The sequence below is a fragment of the Zeus faber genome, assembly GCF_960531495.2.
Source record: "Zeus faber genome assembly, chromosome: 11".
Classification (NCBI taxonomy): Eukaryota; Metazoa; Chordata; class Actinopteri; order Zeiformes; family Zeidae; genus Zeus; species Zeus faber.
The window spans coordinates 20,428,974-20,452,625 of NC_137205.1; the positions used below are offsets into that span (position 1 = coordinate 20,428,974).

General features: G+C 42.0%; 1 long non-coding RNA gene across 1 annotated transcript; it reads right to left on the bottom strand.

Moving 5' to 3' along the window:
• Positions 1-22,223: 22,223 nt before the first annotated feature.
• LOC307236462 lies at positions 22,224-22,564 on the bottom strand. Its single transcript, XR_013844377.1, has 3 exons — positions 22,518-22,564; positions 22,382-22,417; positions 22,224-22,310 (listed from the first exon to the last, which is right to left on the bottom strand). It is a non-coding gene; the product is annotated as an uncharacterized lncRNA (long non-coding RNA).
• Positions 22,565-23,652: the final 1,088 nt, after the last annotated feature.

Sequence of the window (23,652 nt, forward strand, 5' to 3'; positions counted from 1 at the left end):
TGCTGTACCTCAGCATCTACAAGGACAGGTTCAGATTTAGATTTTTAGTAATGCAAAGGGATACATAGAGCTGGATTTAAATTCATCCTATTATTAAAGGACTGCCAGGAGGGATGTAATAATACAAAGGATGGTTTGAGATATCAGCCCAGTAATATGGGCTAAAATAGGATATTAATATAGGTGAATATCCCCTATAGATAAATATGGCAACATGATTTTCTACTTTTCTTGATGAATAGAATCACATCAGATAGCTCTAATGGAGAAAACATGTTTATCATAATGATTAAAATGTTTACATGTTACGCTAAATTGTTCAGTAAAAGTTATTGGATTGGATTTGACCAGAACTCTGTATTGGTCAATCTTTGCCACGGGACTGGGTGCCAGCGCTGACAGCTGTCTGAAGGTAATAGTAGAATTGCTTGCCCCTGGACCATCGAGATTTAAGAACATGATTGGATGCATTGGAAAACCTCTGTCTCTGGCGTGTAGATCGTCAAGCGGCGCGCGTCTCAGAGAATCCCCGCTACCTTCAAGCATCTGCCGCAAGTTACATAATGCTGAAGTAGGGTCAGGTTAGACGGGATACACCCTTACTGAAGTTGTCCAGCGAGGGAAACTGAGGTGATTCAGCAGAAACATAGACATAGACTCTTTGACCGTAAAAAAAAGGTATGGGAGACATCGCAAGACATGAGAATCAGCAATAAACAACACAATATCAACCAAATTGTACATGTGCTCACCTCCACCAGCCAACCAGCCAACCAGGTATTGATCAGCTATGCATCAGTTAATGCTGTGTGTAGACAGAGCTGTAAATAGAACATATGCACAATGCCTTCATGAAGCAAAGATGGAAATATTTAATTTCATCCTGGGTCTGGTCACCTACTGTGGAGGGAATGAATGAATGGAGCAGCTGGACAATGCTTGACAGCCAAAGGGCTAAGCCACCAGAGCCCAAGCAGTTTATGTGGCTGCACTCTTTTTTCATATATATGATTCAGTATATTCTGATAAAAATCACCCTATGTGTTAAAAAAGAAGCTTGAATTGATGTACATCTGTTCCCCAACAACACATGGAACTCCATATTCGCTTGGGCTTAAGAATATTCGATCACCTCGAAACTAGCTGGTTATAGCAACTACAATGACACATCATTTTTTAAATGCAAAAGGTGACGTAACTGAAATTTTCTTTAACTTTTCTGATCAAATGGAAATTAAAAGTTTTACCCATTTCATCCCGCCTCTGTGGTGCGCAAATTCTGAGAATGTTACAAAAGGCAAATTGACTTTGTTCTGTCTCTGATGCCGCATCCGTCGTGCAGTGAATGCGCAGCACATTATCCACAGAGCAATGGGTTGCAGCTCGTCAGAGCTCACACGCTAAGTCAACACGCCTGGAAGCCTGAAAGACAAGCCAACCCAAACTAAATCCAGCGAGAAGCATCTGGCCCCACATACACCGCGTGTCCCTCATGGTTCCCGTGCCTGTGGAATCTCAGGTTGCTGGACCCCTTGTGTCACGAGCACATAGTTTCCACGGAATTGGCTCATATTAATTACCATTACTTAGTGCAATACAATAATAGGGACATTAATAAACATTATAGTCATTTTAATCAATGCATTTGCTTCATATGCATGTGGACCCACCAGGGACACACAGCGGCTATTTCAATTGTTACTCAAATGTTTGACATTGACATTGTTTATAAAACTCAATGGCCAGACGAGACAACCATTATGTTTATTGCACATTTGAAAGACATCAAAGAGTGTAAAGTGTGCTTTACATTAAATATACATGAACATACCTTTAAAATAAATAAGGGAAAATGATAACAGAAAAATAAACACATATAATGAACACATGAAATAAAGAAATCGGTAAATAAAAGTGGAGAAATAAAATTAACACATACATATATACAAATAAAATATATGAACCCAAAGCCTAAAAATATGAACATATAGCCTGATTTGGTCTCGTAAGCAAAACAGTGTTGATCTAATTGAATATAGTCAATCCATCAGTTTCCAGCCATCATTTAACATTTAAGTATTTATGACCGAACCCACACATAGTGTAGCACAGAGCACTAGTGGAGCTCAGTGAAGAACTGTGGGACATTTGGCATTGGCATAAGTTTATTCCTTTTCCTTCCTATAGTTTCTTTCATTGAATACATTCCGTATAGTCTTTGTTGAATAGTTCCAACCACAGCATTTTATCAGAAGATACTTTTCCCAGATATAATATAATATAATAGAATATAGAATTTACTTAATTGTTAATTGTCTCCTAGTTGGTTACACTTCCATGTTGCCAACTTGGCAGGACTGACTCTAATATTAATAGATTAATGAATGTGGCAAAGCTTATAGTTTTACAATTTTGTGCATTGGCGAATTTGGTCACAGACTGTGGATGTACACACAGCACCTAAAATGCCAGAGATGATGAAACTATAGCCTCCACGAGAATAACTTGTACATCCGAATCAAACTTGTATTCATTTGTTTCTGTCTTTGGTTGAATTCAATGCTCTTTAATCTGCCATAATAATTTGGATAATAATTAGTGGCCAAACAGGAATGTGCTGGAAGGACCGCTGTGACTGTAATTTAGACACATTACAACAGCCAAATATGTATGTACAGTAAGTATAAATATATACTGAATATATATATGCATCACACCTGCATAAGAACAGGAGCAAATTGCTGCCCTCTCTGAGTGCTATTGTGTTATTTGTTCCAAGATTAAATATACACGAAAAAGGGCAGGCCACGTCGAAATATTGGCAAAAAGAGCAGAAGGTTCAAAATCCAGGCACCTATTGAGGGGGCACGTCTCTGCGTAATCACCCTGCCTCCCACCTCAGGACTAAGACTTAAAATCGTTCCACTCCCCAGCGCCCATTACCTGCACCCCTGGGAAGGATACCAGGCCTTTAGGGGCCATTCAGAACAGCGCTTTGGGTGCCGTCCAACACTCCCGAAATGGAAGCAGCACTCCCGCTGACATTGGCCAGGTATGAGGAAGGCCACCCCGCAAAGAGAGCCCGGTCGAGAGCGGGCACGGCAGCTGTCCAGCCGCGGTGCCACAGCCAAGCTGCTCCACTGTTGCACAGGGGGATTGGGTTACTGCAGCCGGGGGCCCACTTCCGTGGAAAAGGGAGGGTGAAGGTTAAAAGCTGCCTAATTTGTTGATGCTCTATTGCACAACGAGTGGAAGTGGAAGTGTGTGGAAGCGGGGTAGTAGTCAGTAGAGAATGAAAATGGAGGAGCGAGTGTGTCCGGTGAAAGCCCCGCCTTTCCAAGGTTAACATGTGCTAGGTTCGGATGAAGTAGTCGCTTGGCTCTGGTGGAGCTTAAACAATTAAAGATGGGGCGGTAAGGAGCGGTACGGGCTCCCCTACACTACACAGCAAGGACAATACAGATGTAGGGGTGGAGCTTCGTGGCACGAAGGATTATGAATGGTAACCACAGCGGCGGTTTCTCCCTCTCATGAACCGACGTGCTCTTCCACCCGGAGTGACCTGGCGTACGATCTGACAGACAGATCTTCATTCACCTGCATCCACGCGTGGCTGAGCCAGCCACGCGTGGTTTTAAAAGAAGATCTCACGTCGCAATTCTTCCCCTCACCTGTTTTACCCCTCTCTCCCGCTGTCCTCCCGTTTAAATATCTTCCGATAAATCTCCCTCTCTAAAAAAAAAAATAATAAATAAAAATTCAGAAGCGATCTCCGCTACGCTGCACGATCAGAGCGATCTTCCGTTCCAAACAAAATCGATAAAAACAGTGTGTTTTCTACCGCAATGTATTTTTTTTCCTCTGTTCCCTAATTTAATGAAACAAAAAAAAGCCCCGTGCCAGCATTGCACTGAACCGAAAAAGACCTCCACGTTGATTGTCCTGAATGCGGCCAAAACCATCAAGCCCCGCCCGTACGACCTTCAATGACCTCATCGAACATTTAAATAAAATTTGTCATATTGTTAGAATTTATGAAAAGAGCCAGCGCTTTCAGACCAGCCTCGCTCGGGCGGACTCGATCCCTGTCGGCGCTGAAATGTACCTCCACACATCCTTCCCTAATCCTTGACACAATATCTGCGGTAGCCCCGTCCTTTGCGGCCGGCGGGCCCCCGTGGCTGAATCGGAGATATTATCAGAATGAAGCCGAATGCCGTGACCCCGCCTTGTTAGGCCTGGGAAATTGATGACAGTTATTACTTCCAACAGCGCGACGATTGCATAACTGGGATCAAATCAGCAGATGACGCTTGACCTATTACCGCGCGGCGGGGTTTTTTTTTTGTTTTTTTTTTCCCCGGAATCATCAGGGTGTGGGGGCACACTCAGGGAGCCGCAGTCATGCCTCCGGTTGAGTGATGTCACGGAGGCCGACTCTTCGAACACCTCCTCTCTACTCATTCTCCTGATTATTCTAAGGAGTTCTATCGGATTCTCGTGCTTGCGTTTCGAGACGCCTCCTGAAGTGGGGTGCACGCTGTTGGCCCCTGCTTCCGACAGTTGTGAGGGCGTGTGCCATGCCGTGCGGGGCCCGATCGTTGCTCTCCACACACGCGATAGGAGAAAAACTGTTCAATTTATCGTGATGTGTGTGGTGTGGTGTCTCTCACATTATTAACATCATATAAAGAGGCTGCCCATGTACTTAACACCAAAAGTGAGGAAAGTAGCATGCGATTCAGGAAAAAAAACAGTTTTGGTGGGATTTTTCCACTGATGTCACTGGACTCCCACCCTGAAAGAGAGGATTGAAACATTTCCTGTTCCAAAATTTGGACACGCATAGAAGTGTGAATTGACGAACGCAAGTGCGTTGCCATTTGAACGGAACCTAAAACCGGGGGCGCACTCGCTTCGGTCGAAGACGCCGTCTTGGCCCGGGTTCAAGGATGAGATTAAGTGTGGATTAGCGAGGCCGGAGCAGTTTGGGTGCCCTGTTTCAGCACTCGGCGTCAATCATTTCCCCGGGGGAGCAGCGGGAGGGGTGGCGGTAATTTAAGGAATTAAGGCATAGCACGGCCAAGAACATACATACTGTAACGGGAGCACGCAGGAGTATTAGGTAGCTGTCACCTCAACGGGTGGTGACAGCTACATCGAAACGCCACCTCCTCCCCCTCCGCATTTCGATTGTCATCAGAGCACCCTGCTCCTTTTTCGTTTGCGGTACCTTAAATAATAACCTTCCTTCTAAGGTTTCGGCAAAAAAGGATTTTTGCTCCTATTGTGAGGCAATTTGCATCCGTTTTCCATTTTGTTGTTCATTGTGGTGCAATATACCTTATATCTCAGAATTGTATTTGACCTTGTCTTTTCCATATCTCCGCTAAATGCAAATTAAATAATTCGGTCAAAGGTTTCCAGCGTTATGCAAGCCATTGAAGGGGGCGGGAGCTGTGCGTGTGTCCCTCTGTCTTTCAGTGTGTGTGTGTGTGTGTGGGGGGGGGGGGGGGTGTCGCGGCAGGTGATGAAGGACAACTGCAGGAAGCGGTGTTTGAGTTCATGTCATGCAACAGCTTATGTAACTGCGGTCCAAATTCCATCCATACCCTCCTCACATCATGCGCGGAGGTATTTGCGTTTTTTTTCACATTTCTTTTCAGCACCAGCTGGGAGTCTCTGCGGCCTCAGTCGAGAGCTTCAGCACGTCTTTGGTGGTGGGATTTCAACCCACATTTTGTTATCGCTGTGTCTTTGGCCCGCATTGTATATACTGTAAAAAATACCTTTGTGGTGTGTGGATGGGGTGGCTGGTTGGTCCGGCTAACGACCGGCAGGTTTAAAAACCCCATCCACACACACTCAGGAAAGGAGCCCCGTCAGGACGTGTTCCATCTGCTCCTGGCTAAGTCCACCTGGCCACCTCTCTACAATAAACTGGTGTCTACAACCGATCGTCGTCTGTGTCTCTGTGCCGGGGTGCCCCGGAACCGCCACAGTGGCGCCCAAGGTGGGGCTCCGGCACGGGGAAGGGACACAGAGGGGCCGTCCGAATGCGCCCTGGAGCCATCAGCGGGGTCAACGGGCGGCCCCAGCACCAACCCTCTCCCGACTGGCAGCAGCAGCACCCAGGGGTCCGGGGGAGGACCGGGGGGCGTGGCAGCCGTAGCAATCACCATGGGTAACCGTCTGCAGCTAGCTCCTCCACCCAGCAGCCACCGCCGGGACCATCCAGCAGCCCAGCAGCCAGGCCACCCCTCCAAGCAGCCCCCACAGCAGCCAAGTCCGGCCACGGCGTCACCGGTCAGCGCAGCAGCCCGAGGCCCCACGCTCCGGAGGGGGCAGTCTGTCGGTGCCCTGGTGGAAGGAGGCCAGTCGACGGTGCTGCTCCGGGGAACCCAGGTCCTCTGGAAGGGGACCTGTTAATTCTGTTTTGGACTTTTGTTTGTATAAGTAGGCTTCGGCCCGGAATTCTTACTGGTTTGGTGTTGGGGGAATGTGGTGTGTGGAGGGGAGGGTTTGAGCAGCCACACTTGACGCTCGTTGGTCGGGCTGACGAGCGGCAGGTTTAAAAACCCCATCCACACAGACACTCAGGAAAGGAGCCCCGTCATGACATGTTCCATCTGCTCCTGGCTAATTCCACCTCGCCGCCTCTCTTCAATAAACTGGTGTCTACAACCGATCGTCGCGTGGGGGTGAAACTGGCGCCTGAACAGGGACTCTCCGGCACGGGGAAGGGACACAGAAGGGCCGCCCGGAGACTCCCCTGTGGCAGTTCCGTCCGCCACACGCCAACCAAGTGACGTTTCCAGGGCACCCCGGCACAGAGACACAGACGACGATCGGTTGCAGACACCAGTTTATTGCAGATTGGGGGCTAGGCAGAATTAGCCAGGAACAGATGGAACACGTCATGACGGGGCTCCTCTACGGAGTGTGTGTGTCTGGATTGGGTTGTTAAACCTGCCTTAGCTCAACCAACGAGTGTCGGGTGTGGCTGCTCAAACCCTCCTATCCGCACACCACAACCTTCAACCTCTTTCCTGTTTTCATTGTGTCACTGTAGTCATGAAAATGTTTTACTTGAATGGATATTTGCTGTGAAAGCAAAGTTAGAAAGCAAACAAAATGTTGTCAATGTTCCTCCCTTGGTCGTTTTGCACATGAAAGCTGCAATAAAGCGTGGCGTTGTATTAAATTCACAAGCGTTATATAATCATTTAGTCTAATCATCTCCAAACACACTTCTTTGTGGGGTCTAAAGGAGGCATCCCTAAACAAAATGACCTCATTGCTCCGTCTGAACACCACAAACAGCACTGGCCCCATAAGGCTAAGCTAAAGACAGGATATTCCCAGAATGCATTTCAAAGGGGTCAATGTGCCAATTTTAGCAGAGCAGCCAATGGCAGTTGAGGACTGGTGCTGCAGATATAGGTGGGGCTGGATCAGGTTTCGTGCCCGAGACATGGACACGCATACAGGCAGTAAAAGATGGGGAACGGAGCGTTCTACCTCTTAAGAATTGGCACCTTGTGAAATGAAAGGTTCGATAGACCCATTTTCCTCCTTTGTTGCTATACATAGAGCTCAGTTATGTGTATATATCTCTATACAGTGTATATATGGTTTAATTTGCACTGTACACCTCGTAGAATGTGACTAGTAGAATGGCTTTAGGAGGAGGTGTAGCTCGGTACCACGGGTCACCTCGTAACAGGAGCCCACATGACCTCATACCGTGGATTTAGAGACGTAGTAAATCCAATGTCTCGCCCGAGGCGGCCTCCCATTACCAAGTGGCTTTTGGGAAGGAAGGACGTGACACCATCCTTGGGCAAATTGGATCGTGTCCAGGACGACACTGGTGGGAATTCAGTCGACGGGTGAGGGAAGCACCTGCACGGCCCGGTGGCCTGGTTCAGGTTCGGAGGCCAGGATGTGAAGCAGCGCGCGACATTTATTCGTGAATTAGAATTAATAATCAATCTGCAGTCACTCACAGGACATAAAAAACAAAGCTGGAATTATTACTGAAAACTGGGAAGACATATGGCACCATCCATCCCTAGCCGTCTCAGTTTAACTTTATTTATTAAACTAAAACGCAGGTTGTAAAAAAAGAAAACAAATTATTATTCGTTTTGATATATATATATTTTTTTCTTAAGTTAAAACGTTTAATCGTGACACAACCGAAATATTCGACTTACTTACATTTTAAGCGAACTACCGTACAGAGGTTTTAGAAAGAGGCCGTAAAGTTATTCAATTACAAGGCAGAAAGTACACATTTCCAAGGCAGAAATCATATTTTACTGCGTGAAAAAGAATTAAAGGGGACCTATAATGCAAAAGTCACTTTTTCAGTGCTTGTGCACATACATTTGGGTCTCTGATGGGCCTACTAACACACAAACTGTGAAATAAGACGACCCAGTTAGTTTGTTGTGAGCATTTTCACTCAGGAGACACGAAACGAGCCCTTCAGCTCTGTGTCTCAGTACTACGTCACACTGAGACAAATTAGAATTTGAGCCCCCCCCCCATCTAAGTAACTCCACAAGAAAATAATTTAAAAGAAGGAAATGAACACCAACTGTCCGTGAACAAACTGCAGACGATGGAATGGATGGAAATGGTGTAGGCTGCGGCGTAGCGCAATCCACTGTGTTTTTCTCCGAACCAAACCAATAAAAAAATATATATATATATTGTACACCCTATATTTAATTTATTTTATTTTATTTTCCGAGGTTTACATGAAACAAAAAATTCCTGCGTGCAGTGTCCCGGCACAATGTTTGTGTCTCCCACAAGCTTGGAGCACGGCGATGATGAGGCCTAATATGATGATGATGATGATGATGATGATGATGAGATCTAATATGAGTCAAGATTTGGCAACTGGATGATTTGGACAGATTTTGGTGGACTGATAAGGTGAAATCGGTGGAAGTTACGACGCAAATACAGCAAAACCCGGAAGCCATGCTCAAACGCCATAGGCTCACACAATCCGGAACTCGTGCTCAAAGCCCCGTTGGCTCACAGAACTCGGAGCCTGGGGAAGGTGGCTCCTCCCACAAAAATACAGCCTGTTTTGGAACAGGATGGTATAGAGGTATGTTAAAATGGCGAGTATGCATAATCTGAGTGGTATTTTCAGCAAAAAAAAACCCAAAACATGGTTTAGGGACATCAGAGACCTACTGTATATTAACTTATGTAAATAGGAGCATAATAGGTTTCCTTCAATGAACTAGAGAGAGATAGTAGTTTATTTTATTTTTTTAATAATAAAGCAATGTCTGATAAAGCAAAAATATAGTTAATACTAGCATCAATGACCAAACAAGACTTAATCCACCTGAGAAATATAATTGAAACTCAGATGGTGATGTTCCAGTTTGAAAAAAGTAAAAACCCTCTCAGTATTTTGATTATAACGATAAATATTTTATTGTTTTCCCAGTACACTTTTAAGAGAAAAAAAAGCTTCCTCTGTGCTTTGGGTTAAAAGGAAAAACCACAGCAGGAGTGTCTTTTATTCTCTGGAACTGTAACTGGGACCGCTTTCATCCTTGCGATTCTGTGAAACCAAACCTTGGAGACGGACCAACATACTCACATGACTCGTTGAACCTGCCAGTTTCCAAAGATGGAGGCATCACTCAGTGCAGAGGGCAAGTGGGCGAAAGTGAGTAGCACAAGCTGGAAACACGGCACCTCACACCGGGGTCACTCAGGGCTCCACTGGGAGAAGGGAAACACCTCTGTAAATACACACGTACAGCATTATGAAAACTGGACCGACCATATAAAGACTACACATAAAGACCATACAGACAACATTAAGACTACACATAAAGACTATACAGACAACATCAAGACTACACATAAAGACTATACAGACAACATCAAGACTACACATAAAGACTATACAGACAACATCAAGACTACACATAAAGACTATACAGACAACATCAAGACTACACATACAGACTATACAGACAACATCAGGACTACACATAAAGACTACACAGACAACATGAAGACTACACATAAAGACTATACAGACGACATGAAGACTACACATAAAGACTACACAGACGACATGAAGACTACACATAAAGACTACACAGACAACATGAAGACTACACATAAAGACTATACAGACAACATGAAGACTACACATAAAGACTATACAGACAACAACAAGACTACACATAAAGACTTTACAGACAACATGAAGACTACACATAAAGACTATACAGACAACATGAAGACTACACATAAAGACTATACAGACAACATAAAGACTACACATAAAGACTATACAGACAACATAAAGACTACAAATAAAGACTATACATACAACATAAAGACTGCCTAGGTCTTCATAAAGACTACACAGACCATGGTAAGTCAACTTTATCCTGTTGGGGGTCAAACAGATAAAGCTAGCAATTTAATTTTTCAACCATGACGTAAGACAATTTAGAACAGGAAATGCACTCCTTATCCTCCATCTTCCATCAGCTTCCAAAAATCTGAAAGCTTCAAATGATAACAGATAAGATTACATTAAAATAAACAGTAAACGTTTTATATTCCCTCTTATATACACTTATACCATGTACAGATACAGCTTCTGCATAGTAATGTTTGCTCTGTTTTATTACTTGTGTATTTCTCACATGCATATTCTAATAGTTTGTTTTGTAGGATCTTGTAGTATATACACACACACACACGCACACACACACACACACACACAGACGTGAGGAAAAACATTTAGGTGAATGGCTGTCATAAAGACGGACAGTGAGCCGGCGCTATGGCTTGGCCTGCGCTTGCGAGGGGGATGAAAAGGGTCTAATTTGGCAGCAGGCTGCTGGTGTTAGCTCCCAGTGTCAGGTTGTATGGACTCACAGGGGGGGGCTTGCTCTGCCTTTCAGCGTCACTAAGAACTTCCTGTCAAATGGCAGAGCCCCATAAACTGGATTGTCGAGGGCAGATGTTGCATGTTGTGTTGTGACGTTGCTGCTTGAACCCATTGTATGTGCTGTAATTTAAATGACAAAAAGGGTGACTTGCACCTCAGCTTGTCGTAAGGGCATTATGAAACCCGTCCTATTGTAGAGAGGCTGCTCTTTCAGAAAGTTCCTCAAACAAAAAAGGAAATCTGTACCATATACTTGATCAATACTGTTGCTTGTCTTGCTTTTACACACTAAAAAAATGCCTTGAAATTGAACTAAACGGAATCGACAAATCTGTGCTTGGAACTGATGGCATGATAATACTGTTGGCAAAGTGTGGTGAGGCCGATTCCAATACAAAATATAGCTGCAGGCAGCAATACACGGGTTCCAGTTTGGTCGTGTTGGGTATGTTTCCCGGATTCCCTGATTTTCCATGTTTACTTGAACGCAGCATGGGTTCTCCCCATTCTGTCGTCTCCTGGTTGCTCGTCTCGTTTCTTCAGAACTTTGTTTTTTTTTTCAATATTGTGACTGACCTTGACGACTGGACTTTTGCACAATGGCTTGGGTATTGTTTAAAAAATTCAGTTGAATAGATTACTTGCCTGTATTGTAATACAGATAGCATTTATGTAACTTTAACTTTAATTTGCAATTAGAATCAGTATGGAATAATTACTCAAGATCAAACATTTTCTGCCTTTTCATTACAGTTTAAGTGCAGTTATAGGACAATGTTTATACGTGATGTTTACTACCAAAAATATTTATTTTATTTGAAGCTATCTGTTGTCATTGTTATAAATTACCTTGCTGCATTGAAGTACATTGGGAGTTTCTGTGACGGTCAATGTTATGTGTTGTATGTGTCAATTATGACGTATTTACGTCGAATTACGATTGCGGCGTAATTTAAGAATTTCTTAAGTGAGGTCAGTTTTTTAGTTGGATTACATTTTCAGAAAGTTCAGTTTCCATGAAATACGACAAAGGTTGTGGTATATCTGTGGGTTATTACCTAACACGGCTTCTATTTTTCCGACGCCACCTTGGATTTTGAACTCATCCCTGAGTCGCGCATTACAGTGTTTTGGAGGGACGTTCAGTCGACTTTTCAAGGATTATTTTCTATTTGCTTTTTCATTAATAAAAAAGTAAAAAGTAATATGGACCAAATATATGTGGCAGTTTCACAAGTCATCACATGTACCTTTGCAATATACACATCACAAAATGTCACAGACCCATAGAACTGTGCTTGTTAGTATGGTCTGCTAATTGTTGAGTGAATCTTTAACTTTATCCCTCGCTCACGGGAGTCATCAATTAACGTCTCACCATTACTCATTGTTCTCACTTTCAATGTGAAACTTTTGCCGAATAGAGCTGCTATTCTGCCTGGTACTGATGAATTTCATATATGATAACATCCTTGCAATTTTGAACTTGCAACACAATGGTTTCTGTTATTTATGCATTTTAAGTGGAATTTTAAACATTTCCATGACGTTACAGCGGTGAAACAGCCGGAATCCTTGTGACTTTCAGGATAAACTGTATATGTGACTCTGCTATTGTGGCAGATGAGGGGGCGTGGTTCAGCCACGGTCCGCGGATTTCCCCCCTGTGGCGGCGCAGCTGTACCGGGTCTGTCCGATCAGCCTCTTTAGCGCTCATCGGTCGGACCTGGCTGGGAGAGTTTTCTTATGCGTTGTCCTGTCTTTCAATGGGGATCGCGTGGTGCCAGTCGATGCAACGCCTGCGGACCAGACCGCGACCAAAGAACATGGACACTAGTTATGATCATTATTTAATGTTCCCGGTTTTTGGCAGTTTGGTTTGCCACAATAAACTCACATCATGTCGGCACCCCACTGCTAGAACGTGGACAGAGACTCCCATAACTATATATACAGCATATATATATATATATATATATTTTAAGTGTTGGTGTGGATGTGTGAATGTTGTTATGTTATTCAGATGTAGGAGCATGGACAGTGAAAGGGATACGGGTGGATGCTGTAACCACTCTGAATGCCATGGTCACATTAAGAAAGGTCTCAACCAGATGGCACCAAGTTTCCATAGAGCTGCATCCAAACGCTGCCTTCTAGTGGCCACAGGGGACCGAACACACGTCTCCATGGCATTCAGGAGGACGAGGCCCAGGCATGAAACCAAACCATACAGTAGGTCATTACTCTCAGGGCTTAAGTGGATCTGCACACAGTGCACAAACCAAACACATCACAAAATCAAAAGATCTCTCAACTTTGACTGCCTTCTTTCTGTGCTTTTATTGCGTGTGATTTTAATATAAAGAATCTTTGAGCAATGGGAAAAAGGCTACACAAATAACATTATTTATTATGATTATTAACATTATTTATAATAATAAATATAGCTGCAGGCAGCAATACACAGAGTACAGTTTATTCGTTGTAGGTACATTTTACAATTTTTTTTTTTTTTGTGAAATGCATTAAAATCTACTGAACTTACAAACATCATTTAGTTACGTTCACAAATCAAACTTTCATGACATTACGTATGAAGCATTCCCATTTCAACCAGACGTCAGCTATCGATTTAACATTTCTAAAGGGACATCATTTGTGTCGTATGAGATCAATTCTAAATAACACTTCTAAATAGCTGAGCGAACAGTCGTACTTTTGTTTGTAAGTGGTAAAGTAGAGTCATTTGGACAGGAAATGACAAGACAAGCCACCTGGAACAATAAAAAAAACGGCAATGTAAATACTTTTCACAATAATAAAAAAAATATAGCCGCAGGCAACAATACACAGGGTCCAGTTTATTCGTTTGAGGTAAGTGTTACACTTTTGGGTTTTTGTGTAATGCAGCAAAATATACTGGACATATAAACATAATGTATATAAACACATTAACATTGGACATATGGACATACAGTATAAACATTATTTCCTTTAATTAAAACATTGTCACGGTCATTATGTGTCCATGTGCAGACATTCTGAATCTTGTTTTCTAAGATTTGCTGTTTAACTCATAGTCGTACAAATTGTGAATCATCGTGGTGAAATGAGCCTCTTAACCCTGACAAGTATTGCGAATTTACATTTATATTTAAAGTGTTGTCATTCACATTAATGTCATCGATTTAACTTATTCTTTTTTATTATTTTTGCTCCTCTACATCTCAAAGTTCTGTCAGTTATTCTTTTTTTTCCCCTTTATTTTATTTCTTTCGGAGATCGAGGAGCGGATATCAAATCATGGTCTTTTTTAAAGTTTTTTTTATTATTAGTAGATTGATTGCACATATGAGCATCGTCTTCTGTGTTGTGACGTTTACCACATGCAACAACTTCATAATGACATTTATTGGTATGTTTCAAGTAAATTCCTGTTTCCATTTTAAACTGTGTCTTTGATGTGCAATATTTCAACCATTTGTCATGACTAAAAGTACATTTGCTGCTGCTTGTAGTACTTCAGTAGTCCAACTTCCAACATATTTTCATCTCTGACAAACGTAAATAGTTTTCAACAGCTAACCAGTCATGTCGTACATAATTACTGTACAAATTCAGGTGTTTCATTATCACAAGTCAAATTTTCCTGTGATTTCCTTTGTTTCTACTTTAATGTTGATGATGTAATTGAAAATAATAATGCTCCAAAGGAGACAATGGATTTTGTTTCACAAGGGTCAGTCATTGCTATAGCTTTCCGTATTTGAAAATTGTTATTTGAATGTGAAATGTTAAATTTCGATCAAAGTTTCTTTTGTTGATATATTGTCAAAGGTAGGAACTGAAAGTTAGTATTGTCAGATTCATTGACTATGATTACATCCTTTGAATACATTTTATCCATCCTTAGTGGTCTCCGTAATATATGAAGTATTCATACATTGTTTGTTTTGTTCTGGTTCTTAATGACATTATGATTGTATTTATTTTCAGTACATTTACTATTTATGGATTAATTTTATGTCTTGATTTCATGAAACATTTTCGGTTCGGTCAGTAGTGGTAGTAAGTCAGTGAGTTTTTTTTTTTATTCACAAACATTTTAGTTACGGTGTGTTTGGGATGGTATTTACGCCTTTCATCTATCTTTTTTTGGTACTGGCTGTTTCGCAATTTTCACTTACTTTTAATTCACTTAATTTTCACTACGTATTTTATGTGTCAATAATATCTGTTTGTAGTGATCTCAAATATTGGTTGAGTGGCGAGAATGATTTATTACTTTTTCAGACACGACGACAGACGGATTCAATGTTGTTGTAGTTAGCTGCAGAACTACTCGCTGGGTCATACTCATTCAGCCCGATTAGGATCCTTGCGTGTGAATCGAACGACTGCATGCCACGATCCCTTCTTGATAGCTGCACATGTACTGGACATGCACACGTCTGTCCTCTGCACCTCCATCACTGTCCGGTGTGGTTCCGCCACCAATCAGGATCGGGAACAGACCACAACGGACCGTCAGGACTGCAGAGAAAATCCCCGGCGCCGACCGGCCCTCCTCCAACTCGGGACATGCACGTGTCCAGAGTCAGGAAACGTGCAGGAAACATCACTGCAGAGCCATCACACCCTGGGATACAACCTGTTCCAACTCATCCCCTCTGGGAGGCGCTACAGAACACGGTGCGCCGAGACAAGCAGACACAAGAACAGCTCCTTCCCACAGGCTGTCACAGTGATGAACACTTAAACCAGGCGCACGGTGTCAGAGACAACCCCTGCGCACTAAACACTGGACACTTGCTGTACATACAAATTCTATATAATATATTTGGGAGGCTAAACAGTTTTGAACATTTTGCGATATAAACAAAAACACAGTGTATATACTGCACATTGTATACATGCATATAATGTCAAATCCACCTACATAATGTTTATTAAGTAACCTATTAATTATTCCATATTCACTCCAGCGTCTTTGCACTCTGCACTATTGCACTATTGCACTACTATGTTTTTATGTGTATATATATATACCGGATATACCTATATGTATAATTGTATATACATCTACATCTGTATATAGTAGTTAAATGTTTATGTTTTAGGTCGTTGTCTTTGTTTCTGCTGTATGTCTAAGTCCAGCGGTTCGCAACCTTTTCGGACTCGCGGCCCACTTGAAAATCTGAAAAATGTTGGCGGCCCACACCCCACCAGAAGTAACACATGGAGCCAAACAGTGTGTTCTCAGAGGATGTTTATTTTAACAATCATATGCATTCTCATACATACGGTGCAGTAGTGGTAAAACCAAAAAAGAGGTGGGTTAAAAATAACCTTATATCTATGGATCTTTTGCGTAACGTTTGTAATGTAAAACTAACAATAACAGGAGCACATTAATATGAACTCACCTCATGAGAAGGCTGATGTTGCCTGGAAGACACCAGATGCTTGATGTCTGGCTTAAGGGACGACAGTCTCAGGTGGAGATCTGGCTCAACATTCAGTTTATTCCTGTATTTCGTCTTCAAGGCCACGAGCGCCCTAAAGCCAGTCTCACAGAGAAACGTCGTCGGGAAAGGCATCAGAAATCGCACAGCTCTGTTGGACGGATCCGGACACTCAGAAGCCAAAAGTGTGTCAGGTACTTCTGTGAGAAAGCCAGTTTCAATGCGCTGTCGCAGGAGAGATCCACAAGATCCTCCTCTTTGTTTGTTAGATTCTTCTCTTTTGCGCTCAGGCCTGCGAGGGTATCGTCTCTGTGGCTGGCTTTTCGATCCAGCTGCACTGCCCGTCTGGGATGGGGAAGTATTCGTGCAGCTTGGTCCTCAAACCGTGCAGGTGCTCTTTGACATGATTGATATCGGTGACGGGAAGCTGCATTTCTTCCTTTGTCAAAAAATGTCAAAGGCATCAGAAATCGCACAGCTCTGTTGGACCGATCGGGATACTCAGAAGCCAAAAGTGTGTTTATTTATCTTTTCAATAAATTCTATGTGTTTTGCCCATGATTTGGTGGCCCACTTGCAATACCCTTGCGGCCCACCGGTGGGCCCATAGGTTGGGAATCGCTGGTCAAGTCCATGTTTGTACACTGAGAGAAAGTGTGAGAGAAAATGTGAGCATACTTGGGGAATAAAGCTGATTCTGATTCTGATTCTGAGTACCCAAAATAGTTAATAAACATGCATCATCATAATTTAACAGTGATTTCTTAAGTGCTCTATCAATTGGCATAGCTATATTATACAAAGCAGTCATACTGATCTACACCAATACAGCCAGTAAAGGGATCTGCATACGTTATTTGGAATGCTGTATAAAACATAATTTGTCTTGTTGGAAATTTTGTTATTGGAATATAATCTATTCTTGGATTCATTTATTCTAGCACCTTTACCACTCGATGTTCATATCCTGATAAAGATTATTTATTTTAATCAAAACATCATTTAGGTCATTTTGTGTCCATTTGCAAACATACACATCTTGTTTTTAAGAACTGCCGTTAAACTCATAGCTGCACACTGTTTATTTCTGGAGTCTCTAAATGTTTTAATCGTGCTGGTAAAATGAGCCTCTTAACATCGAGACGTACGGGGAATCAACACTTACATTGAGAGATTTACCATTAGTGTTTTTTTAACAGTATTTTTCTTCAGTACTTTTTTTGTGAATATTGTGACTGAACTTGACGACTGGATATTTGTACAATGGCTTCTTTATTGTCTTAGATTTTCTGCTATTTGCATCTGCATTGCTTTTCATAACAATAACAATAAATACATTTCATTTTAGAAATATATAAGTAAATGTTTGTTGTAATTATTGTATTTTTTCTGTTAATAATGTGAAATTGAAAAATTCAGTTTAATAGATTACTTGTCTATATTGTAATGCAGACAACATTTACAGTATGGATCTTTAACATTAATTTGTCATTGGAATTATTGTGGAATATTTGTCAATATTACAACATTTGCCTGCCTTTTAATTGAAGTTTGTTCAGTTTAGGTGTAAGAAAATGTTTATTCATGCATATATTAAAAAAGTATATATTTTTTTACTTTAAACTACATCTTGTCATTGTTATAACTCACCTTGTTGCATTGAAGTACATCCGGTGTCTCAATGATGAAGGTGACTTTGTGTCTCATATACGTCTTATGATGTATTCATGTTAATTTACGATAAGTGGAATTAACGTAATTCATTTGTTGACTCTCTTTCCTTGGATATAATTTTCAGTAAGTTACGTTTCCATGAAATACGAAAAACATTGTAGTATTTCTGTGAATAATTACAATTGCATGGCTTCTGTTTTTTTCCGACGACTTGCTGGAGCTTGGACGCGTCACTCACTCCCATATTTCAGTGGATTGTACACGACGTGGCGATGAACTTTTGTGGACCACTTTTTATTGTATTTTTCATGAATCTGGGCAAAGCCAGTGGGTATACCAGCAACTCCTAGTCTGTTTCGGCGCCGCCCCCTCTCTGCTCTAAATCTGTGAGATAACCATGCCCCATGCATTTGCATTTAAGGATTGGAAATGTGGCATTATGAAATAAAAGTCCCCTTAAATAAATAAATGTGGCATTACGAAATAAAAGCTTCCTGAGTTTATTTCAGGATTCATTTCATACGTGTATTTATTTATTTATGTATTTACTTATTTATTTAATATTGACTCATATGGCGTTCCACACAGTGGTACCCATATGGTTATAATACTACATTAACAAAAAAATATAGCAATATTTCTGAAATGTCCCTTTGCTCCATCAAACCATTATGCATTTTAAAATAAGTCTACTAATAATATCCAATTAAGGAATGAAAAGCATGATGTATACAATAATTGTAACTTATTGTTATTACCATTACCATATTATTATTACCGTGAGATTACCGTACCATAAGATCGTTTTCCCGCTGTAATAGGATTTCCTCGCACACTGTAAACAGAGCACTAGAATAGGTGGCGTTTAAATGGATTACAGTAGATGGCAAACCGGAAGTGACGTGGGGAACCAGACAAGTCAAATCTATTGTGCCGCCGCATCTGCTGCGGCTGCCAGGTTTTTGCACTGCAGATGCCGTGTTCTCTGGAATATCACACTTAGATGAAGGCTTCAATAGAGAAACGTGGATTGATATAAAAGTTTTTTTTCTTCTATTTATTAATTGCATGGAGGCTGTTGTGGTTCTTGTAGCGTGGAAGCAGATGGAAGATTTGGACGTGGCGTGGCACGTTTGGTCCGGGTGATAAGTTGCGACTCCAGGTTATTACTTAAATATGGTGACAAAATAAATAGGAATTAATAATAAAATCACCACGGAAAAGAGGTGATCAGCCATTGATCACTGTTAACAGATCATTGATCACTACCAGGAAACTCTATAAATGCGCTCTCTCTCGAAGACGTCATAGGTTGATATGTCTTATGGAAGTTTCAGTTTTGGATACCGCAGACAATGTCCCAGACAAAATTGATTGAAATACACTTCTAGAATTGTTGTATTTAATTCAAAATAACACTTTAAAGAGCCGCGGGTTGAGTGTCACTGGTTTTGGCCTGGCCAATGCTGTGCGGTCCACAGGACGCAGGCCGCTGGATGCGAATGACTTCCGAGGGACGGAGCTTGGACTTCTATGTATAACTTCAGATGATGGCGCGGTTCCTCAAAGTAATCATGTCGCGCCAACATTCTTCTGCTTCCAATAAAATTTGCAATAGTTTTTCACTCATTTCTGCTCCAAATGTACATTGATATTGATCAAGACATCTGAAACGTCCATCTGAGACCTCAAACATGTCTATGCGTACTAAGGTTACTGTGTTTCGGACACTTTTAGAAAAAGCCTGAGAAACGCCAAGATGAAAAATAAATAAAATCAGAGCAAAAGAAATAGGGTTCCAGCCCGAGGTAATAACAGATATGTTGAGTTATGAGGTCAGAGATGGTCAGCAATTTAATTAATTTAAGTTATGGATTTGGTATGGTGAAATTCTGGGTGAGGACAGTTGGGAAGAAGTACTCAGACCTTTTACTTTATTAAAAGTATAAATGCCCTGACACACAATTACTGCAGTGAAAGTGAGTTTCTGAAATTAACATTTATACTGAAGTGAAATAAAAGTACTTGCTCTTAAATGTACGGTACTCAAAATAATTGTAAGGCATGTTGACTAAAGTAATGTGTCTGTCAGAAATGTAGTAGAGTAAAAGTATAGATACACAATAGCACAAATCCTTTTGAGAAATCCCGTCTGAGCAAAAGAGCAAAATGTATTTTTTTACATTCTTCAGAGGCATAAAGGGTGAGATGAGAGTAAGGACCCATTTTCATACATTACACAAAAAATATATACTGTGTATAAAAAAACCTAAGCGGATTTCAATTCAAGTAGAAAAAGGTTTCCAGCGAGACAATAACCTCAATTATTGCAGAATATTTTTTTTTCTGGTTGCAGAGTTTCAGCAGTCCAGAGTCCGGTCTTGGCTGCACTCCCCACGCGCCGCGTTTGCATTGGTGTCATCAACTACTACAATGGCATCAATGCTGATTCGCTTGAGGCTGTGGTCACTGTGATTACTCTGCTCTCTCACGTTGGGATTCTGCTCAGCACATCCACCTGACTCCTGCTTAGAGAGACAGGTTAAGGGGGGCATTAATTCCAGGTAAAGTTACTCTCTCAGTGCACATGCCTATAGCAGCCCAGAGAATTTCCAGGCGTCTAGGTTCCATACTGAACCTTTCTATCGATAGCAGCATGTCTAGGAACTGCCGTGAGCGGCCAGCGTTTTTTGGGGGGCGGGGAGCACTTTGTGGAACATAGAAGAGCAGGCTGCTGTTGGAATATCAATAAAGGAATTACCTGAAATATATGATAATGCGAAACCTACGTATTGAAGCAGGGAGTTACACAGAAAAATATCAGATGGCTATAAGTGCAAAACATGGTGGAGAGGGCCTTTTAGATGATCTGTCTGTAAACAACAAAACAATAAAAACGGATTCCGGGAGAAGTTTCTGGAAGCAAAGACTCAATAGTCATCAGCATTTGTTTGTACGTGCATGTGTGTGTTTATGTGTGCATATACTGTATGTGCTGGTGTATGAGGGTGTGTTGATTTGCCTGTTTACGTGTGTGCCATGAGTGCATGAATGTGTATGTGTTTGAGCATGCATGGTGGTCTACTTACACTCTCAATTCGTTCAGCCCCACCTGGAAAAACAAAGCCAGAGGTCAGGTCCAGGAAACAATTGTGAATCAAAAGAGTTGATTTTGCGTAGTCAGCGGCTCCTTCCCTCAACACTACCCAACCATACTATTAGAAATGTGGAAGAATGGCCTTCTTTCTAGTATGCCATTTGTTTCCCATTACGGGGGCAAAACCCAGCTTATTGTTTTCCTTCTCTCCTTTCCGTGTTCTGCATCATTGTGTGATATCAACTCCTGTGACATTTCAAGTTCGGACATTTAGAGGGACAACAATGGACAAAAAGGGCCTCGGGGACCTTTCCGGCACAATCCCTCGTTAACAATGCAAATGTTTCCTGGCACATTTTTGGCCGGTGAATGTGTGTCTCTGTGACGTAAAGCCTTCATCATCTTCAGCGAGGAAGAGGGTGTTAATTGTACCTTGCTCGGACGTCACAGGACTACTTTAAGTATCTAGGAACCAAGGAGGTAGGCAAGTAAAAACCTTTTGCTCCACATTGCACTTTACAGTGCTTTACACATCTTCAACATCATCATCATCATAGTTGGAGCCGTCAGAGATGATCTCGATATATCCGCCAGCCACTGTTAGCTGGGAGTGTCCTTGTAGTATACCGAAACGTTATGAACACCAATCTGCATTGCGATGTATGACACTTTTGCAGTATACCTGTTTTTTTCTTAAATTCTGGGTCTTCAGGACATACAGAACCTTTTGTTGTCATGGGTTTTAAAAGCAAATTCATGCTGGGGAAAAACCCGCCATGGAAAACACCACAACTTCTCACCCTGTTGCCCTTGAATTTGGTGCAGGCTGTTTTTCTGAGGGGGTGGAGGCAGACACTACAATCAGTACTTTTAGACAGCGAAATAAACTCCCCCTGATATTTATTAACATACAATCTTGTAAACCCATTACGCAGCACATTACCTCAACCCCGCCATTTTCAAAGACATTTGGTTGTAAATATTGACGTGCACACTCACGCTGCAGTTCCATTCTGTTTCCTTCTGAATAAGTGGCCTTTTTTGAAGGTGACTACAAGGATTGCAGTGATTGTCACAGTACCGACACCTACAGTAAGCCCTGTTATCCAGACCGCCGTTTCTGTAGAAACATAGACAAGTTAAAATAGAAAAATGACAAGAAATTGATGCTCCTTTTGAATATTTTCTTACCGTGACACTGATTCAGGAAGCACAGGACCCCAGGAACTAGGGACATGAGATGAGATAGTGGAAGATAAGATGCTCCAAGATAAGATGAGACAAGTTGAGATGGCATTAAATTAATAAGCACATGGCAGATAGATACCTTTTTCATTCCCAGGGGGGCGAGGCGAGGTGGGAATCATTTCTATGAGATATATCAAATGACAACAGAGGATGATGTGATAAGTTCCATTTAGATTTGATAGGAAATGGTATGGATAAGATAAGATGAGATAACATAAGGTAAGGTGAGATCGGGGAAGGTAAGAAGGTAAGGTAAGATAAGGTACAGTGTGGACATGGTAATGATGATGACAGGTAATGAGGTGAAATAGGGCAAAGTAAGGGGAGGATATCAAATAAGTAAAGGTAAGGAAATATGGTAATGTAAGGTCAGAAGATGAGACAATGTAAGGTAAGGAAAGAGGATGAGATAGAATATGGTAAAAAGATATGGTACGTGTATGTGGTCTAGGTCAAGGTCTACAAAAACCTGCGTAGCCTGAAGATCCACGAGGCCAAGGTGAGATTTTTGAGGGGGGAGCAAGTGGTACATGGCACAGATACAGCACCTGGCGAGACGCAGGAGGAGCCATGCAAGGAGTCACCCCACAGTGCCCGGAACCCCCATGTGCCACGGGCTGCGCCCCAAAGCAGAGAATCAGAACAGCGGCGCGGGAAGTGGCCTGCAGCCAACAAGGGGATCCCGGAGTGGAAATGTCTGACTTTTTTTTCATGCTACACAGAATAAAATTTAAACCAATTCATGTGAATGGGGAGATTTTATTTGGCTTAAGAAGGGGGGCACGGGGAAGGAGGGGGGTGCAGATACAGATACACTAAAACTAAAACTAACCTGACAAAAGTAAGCAACCGCGGGGAAGGTTGGGGCATGGATGTATTACAATTTTGTTCTGACAAGCATGAATTAGAAGTGCGATACTGGTTTTGCTATTTCTCTATCGAATGGTCTATTAAATTCAAGGTTGGGCGTGAATAGGGATATAAAGGAATTTCATTCATTCTGTAGATACAATTGAACTGGATATAATGGTGCATTCCATTTACCTCGGAAGTCTGAAGCCGGAGCTGGGAATGACGTCCAACCCGAGTTGCTGCATTTCAGTACAAGTTGGAAAACCGAGAAGCCTCTGCTGTGCTTGCGCTTTCTGAATACAGACAACTACAGAACAAATATAGGACCGGGGAGGTGCTCCTCTGGGGGTCCACGAACACAT